Source organism: Centruroides sculpturatus, unplaced genomic scaffold, assembly GCF_000671375.1.
Source record: "Centruroides sculpturatus isolate CEXI.00-Female unplaced genomic scaffold, Cexi_2.0 scaffold1309, whole genome shotgun sequence".
NCBI lineage: Eukaryota > Metazoa > Arthropoda > Arachnida > Scorpiones > Buthidae > Centruroides > Centruroides sculpturatus.
The window spans coordinates 16,650-22,851 of record NW_019385432.1 but is presented as its reverse complement, the minus strand read 5'-3'; positions in this window follow the sequence as shown (position 1 = coordinate 22,851).

The window sequence follows — 6,202 nt, the reverse complement described above, 5'->3', positions numbered from 1 at the left end:
GCAGTAATTTAAAATCTCAGTCTTGACACAGTTAGGGATTGCAATCCAGCAGTGTTTTTAATCCAGCTGGATTTTTGCTGGACCAACATCAATCCAGCTGGATCTAGCGCAGATCCAGCAGAAATGATGTGCGATGTTTTTTGGTGCAATAAAGTGTTATCTATCTATCTATCTATCTATCCATCCAAAATTTATGGTTTTTTTTTTAAAGAAATAAAACATTTTTTTTTAAATAGTTAAGAAACTTTTATTATTTAGACTGGTCACTATAAATCAGTAAAACTTCTCACACATTTACAGAGAAGCCCAACGTTACTATTATCATGAGATAATAGTAACGTTGGGCTTCTCTGTTCTAAATACAACCATAAAACTTTTTCTATGGTGGATTTAAATAATAACAAAGGTAATTCTACAAATTAATTTATATTAATATATTATATTATAATAATGTAAGGACGGATAATCAGTGGCTAAGTGGCTACCAGTCTTACCAGTTTTCTTATATAGGCTCTACATATCAGTTTGTAGTTATTTATAAGAAATTTAATTATTAGTATTAATAAAGTAGTAAGTAAGTAATTAGTAATAGTCTAGTAGTTAGTTATTATTATCACAATCATGAATTAGGTACATTCATATCATCAAATATCTAAGATACTGATAATCATTAATTTAATTAACTAACTAGGTAGTTTCAGTTTTTCACTAATTTTCTCAATAAAATTGCCTAGCCTAACTCACTAACCACTTATAGAATAAAAGTTAAAAACTCTTACTTAATAGAATTAGAGTATAAGTTAGAAAATATTAGTCTTGTCTTGAATAAAGTATTTTAAATAAAATTAAATCAATCACTTCTGTTATTTTTTTAACATTTCTAAAAGTAGGATCTTAAGAAACAAATGGTATTGATGGTGTTGTCTCCCAACCTACTGCTTAATGAACTGCATATATATCCCGCCCTATATAAGGCCTTTTCTGTCTCTATGCTAGTTGGTTTCAGTGTCATCAAATAATGATAAATCAAAGATAAGTTTTCACCTCTGACTCCCTCACTTTCATAAACAGCCATTTTCTTTTTTAATAATATATCATAATCCTTCTCAGTACTAGTTTCTTTCCGTTTCATGAAGATTTCTTTCTCACGCTTTAGTTGGATCTCTAATTCTTGTTCCAATGTGAAATTCAGGAAATCAGGGTTATCTGGATCATCGTTTTTCACCTCAGTAATATCCTCTGCCATTGCTGCTGGTTCCACTACATATGTATTTACACGATTCAGCATATTTTTCATCTCCTGGCGCATTACATTTTTTTCTGCATGTGAAAGACAAAGCTTTCTAACTTTTTGGTCATACTTCTTCGGGTTCTGTATGTAAATAAGCATCCCTGTGACCTCGGTAAGACGCCGTTCTCTGATTCTTTTGTGGAGTGCCTCAGAAAGGTTGGCACTCAAGATTGTGTCCTGGCATTTTAGTTTGTCTAAGACAAATTTCAGGGTTTTGTCAGCAGTTATTAAACTCGACTCTTCTGCAGAGAGCTTCTACTGCCAGTTTAAACTGCAATCGTTCCGTCAAGTGATTCATTGACGTCATAACCAACCGTAAATTAGAATTATGCACCAGGACTAGGATAGGAGTTACTTATTTTATTTTGCGCGAAGACACTTTATTTAGCGATAGCGGAAAGTCAACTGGCAATTAGATCAGCAGATGTAAAAGGGCAGGCGGTGCGGTGTAGAGAGGGGTTGTAGCACGTGCCGCACTGAACGGCAACGTCGCTCTCGCCGTTAAGCGATAGCACACGTAGCAAAGCGGCAAGGTCGACAACGTAGACTTTTGCACCATTATTTAGAAAGTTAATTGAGTATTTGCGGATCCGCAGCGCTGGATCCAGCACCTGGTGCTGGATCCAACAGGCTGAAAAATGTGCTGGATCCAGCTGGATTGCTGGATGAGGGATCCAGCAATTGCAATCCCTAGACATAGTCATCATATATAATGAAAAGGCTACATGAATATATAACTTCTACCTTATTTTAAAAACTATGAAACGTATAACCATCGAATTTATGTTGATTTAAAGAAACAGCATTTTATTTTGCAACAAAGTTTGTCGTTAAGCTACTTAGAAAGTTTTTCATGAACATCTTGCCGCCCAAAACGAGGCGATAATGTTCCCAAACTGTTGGTAATCCGAGTCTCCGTAGCCAGGAAATGAGGATTTCCTAATTCCTCAGATGAAGAGTGTTCATTTCCTGAGCACTGAGATCTCTAGATTTAATCCTGTGGAGCATTATGAAAAATGAAGTTTATAATTACAGAATATTTTATATGAATTTGATTTGAAATGCACAGAACATTAAAAGGAATTTATTTAGAATGCTTTTTGCCATTATACACATTAAAGGATTATTTGGTTGAATATAACAAGGTTTAAAATTACTTTTTAATAAAATTATTTTAATATAGGATCACCAATTTATGTTCTTTAATAAAAATTTGTTAAATATGCTGTCCTCGTATAGGGAATAAGTATCAATAATTCATGCTACTTCAAAATAAGTGAAGATGATAGCTAATAATACAGGTTTTTCTTTAAATCTAGAATGCTTCCAGAATTATATTTTTCTACCCAAGATACGAATTATTCCTGTGTTATACAAGGAGGAGTTCTGGTAGTATGTCACTAGGCAATCAGAGAATACTTTATTTTATAATTTGTTAATTATTCATAAAAATGCAATAGATCTTCCTTCCCCTGCTTGGCATCATCACTTCTCCCCTCATTTACTCAATCTCTTTGACCTTTCTTCCAACATTAGCATTCTGGGCCGTCATCTGTGCCAGATGACAGCCCATTAACCAGGTCAAAAACATTAGCATTTTCTAAACTTAACCCACCGTTAAAAATGTATTAATTAATTTAAATGTGGATTACGTAATGAAGAGTTTTCTGTATATTATGTTTTTGGTCTAAGGTTATTGAACACATCTCCAAAGACATGGTATACATGCTAGCATGAGTTACGCAGAGATCTTGCTTGTATTTTAGCAACTTTTTAAACCCGTAAGCTATATGCACGCTGCGGGTTATGTGCTCAAATACTGTAGACCTGGGTTAAGTCAATCGTGTCTCGACACCTAGTAGAACTTTTATCGTCCGGGTCAAAGTATTATCACAATTGCACGTAAACATTTCAGTAAATATAATAATCCCTAATGTCAATAAACTAGCATCTGTAAGTTTCCTGTTAAAGGAGAGCATTTTAAGAGGATGATGAACCTACTCAATAAGGACTTTAATAATTAAATAAAATACTTTAGTAAAATCCAAATTAAACGTTGGAAAAATAAGTTTTTTTTAATACCAATTTTCTAATATTAAAAGACATTAAGCACGACAAACTCTATTATTTTAGATGAGTTTTAGTTTGATTTTACATTAATAAAAGGCACTTAACTATTTAATGTCCGTCTTTTTATAGCCGGTTTGCCCGTTAATTTCTCGGGATCCTAACTGAGAAAATTCTGTTTTCGTCTTAGCATTATTATAGAAGCTATGGAAATAGTTTTTATCTGATTTAATAGAATATTTCCTTAATCATTTAGAGAAAATCAAGCTAGCTGCTATAGGAGCTAGCTACAGAACTATGACCACTAGCCCAGAAGATGCAATTATATAGGTTGTAGACGTAAAGTATTTAATATGTTTTAATTAATAAATATCTATATTTTGGTATGCATCAAATAGTGCATTGATGAAGCACAATGTACTAAAATGCACTTCGATATTCATCTAAGAGTTTGTCGGTGCAGAGACTAATGCACGTGACACTTGTTAGGCTGTGGACTTGGCAAGCTCCGACAAAGCAATATCGTCACCTCCACTCGTATTAACCCAAAGTTATTTTGACAACATAAGTCTATGAGTGCCAATGTGGTGTCATTTGCTTCCGTCATCTTGTCGGGTTGCCAGATGTTCCAGTAAAAGCTGGTTAACTCGTTTGCTGGTTCACTGGTTGTGGCCAAAACTGATGCATACCAGGAAACACTCTGATATGACAGTATATCGCCAGATATATCGCTCATTTTATGTAATTTTATAATTAAAGAGCTTTTAAAAATGTTACAAAATAAAATGGAACACAATTACTTAAAAGNAGCACAGAATCCCATATGCACACATGAAGTTCATTGAGAGGTCACCCCATCCTTCAGACATCCCCAGAGGGAGAAGTTTAGAGGCATAATATCAGGATCATGCTGTATTCATGTAAATATTGAATATTTCAATAAATAAATATTCAATATTTTTATAAATTTTAAATTTTTAAAAATTATTTGTGTGTTAATTAAATCTCCAACCAATTAAATTAAAATTAAATTGGTGACTCTGGCATTTTGTGTCACTTTGCAATGCCTTCCGAACGTATGTAAGATTCTTTATAAATTACATTGTACATTGTAATTTTCCTTTTCGTAAATTTATATTGAAATAATTGGGAAGAAAATATACAGGGTGTCTGTCCAAACAACAAAATGACAGATTACAGAAACTCATTTATTTTAGAAAAACAGATACATCCACACAGCATGCTCTAATTAATGAGCAAGCTCAAAAACATTTCCTGTCTTTAAAAAACCTTAATATGTGCACCACATGTTATAATATACTTGGAGAGAGATAACATTCTCTCTTAATATTGAGAGAATATTATAACATGTCTCAAGTGATGGTTCCGACTGCTTATTATGCAACCTCTTAACATTTTAATATCTAATGGGCATTTCATAAACTGGGTCCTTCACACGAAATAATAAAAAGAAGTAATGTTGGGGGGAGCAGGACAGAAACCAAATTGGTCCATCTTGCCAAATTCATCAATTAGGAAAAACTTCATTTTTGATATCATTTTTTAATCATAATATATATGGTATGATTGAAAAAATTCAAAGACTTGGTGTATAATGCCTTGCCTTGAACAGTTTAAAACACCGACACACAACCACCTTCAAAAGAATCTCTTTGGATGATGATATACTTTTACTAGTGCTTGTATGACTTCCAGAAGCACTGCCATAAGCCATTGCTGCAATGATGCTTTTATTTCATTTGATGATTCAAACATCAAAATGATCTCATGCCATTTATGATGTCATTTTGGTTCATCAAATGAAGCATCACAGGAGGTATTATGGGTGGTTGCAAAACATGGCTCAAGGCAGTGCTTTCGGAAGCCATACAAGCGTTGGCAAAAGTGTATCATCACCCAAGGAGGTTTTTTGAAGGTGGCTGTGTATTGATGTTTTAAGCTATTCAAGGCAAGGAACTTATATGCCAAATCCCTAAACTTTTGGATCCCATTATGTATAAACAAAGTGAAAATTCTAATTTTTCAAATACGTTGAGTGGATTATTCAATCAAAATGTCTGAATTTAAGAAAATTTGAATCATTAAACGAGACATCTTATATTTTAGTAATTAAAGACAATTTATCTGACAAATAAGAATATATATGACATTTTATATGTTTTCAATCTTGTCAGTTATGAAATAGGTAATCATTTACATAAATTAAGTATCAAAATGAAATTCTGATATTATTCTAACCCAATTAACCAGTTAACATAGCTTAAGAGCTTCTATTACTGTATTTACTCGCATATAAGACGAGGTTTATATTCATTTTTCATTGCTTCAAAAACCTAGGTTGGCCTATATGCACGAACGAAGGATTCTTTGCATTTTTGCAATAATTTCTGTGAACCGTTTATCCTTTATGCTATCATTATAGATCTAAAGTCTACTTATAGTGTGTATATCCAATGTAACCAATAAACAAAGAGGTGTGTGTCTTAATTTGTTTACAAATTAAGACACACGCCTCTTTGTTTATTGGTTTAATCCTAAATCCATCAATTAAAAACTGTATTGCATCTCATTAGTTTGCAGAAAATAGTTTCTCGTTATTTATAAAAACATTAATGAAATACAGGTCACTTAGCAATGATTATAAATGTGATTATTTTATATTAGTTAAATTGTTATTTTTAATAAATATTAGCACATTTTGAATCATTAAAAATAAATATTATCACAAAATATTATCAAATGCACATATTAAGGCAAACAACCATGTTTGCCTTAACACGTGCATTTGATAATATTTTGTGATTAAACGAAATAAAATTAGAA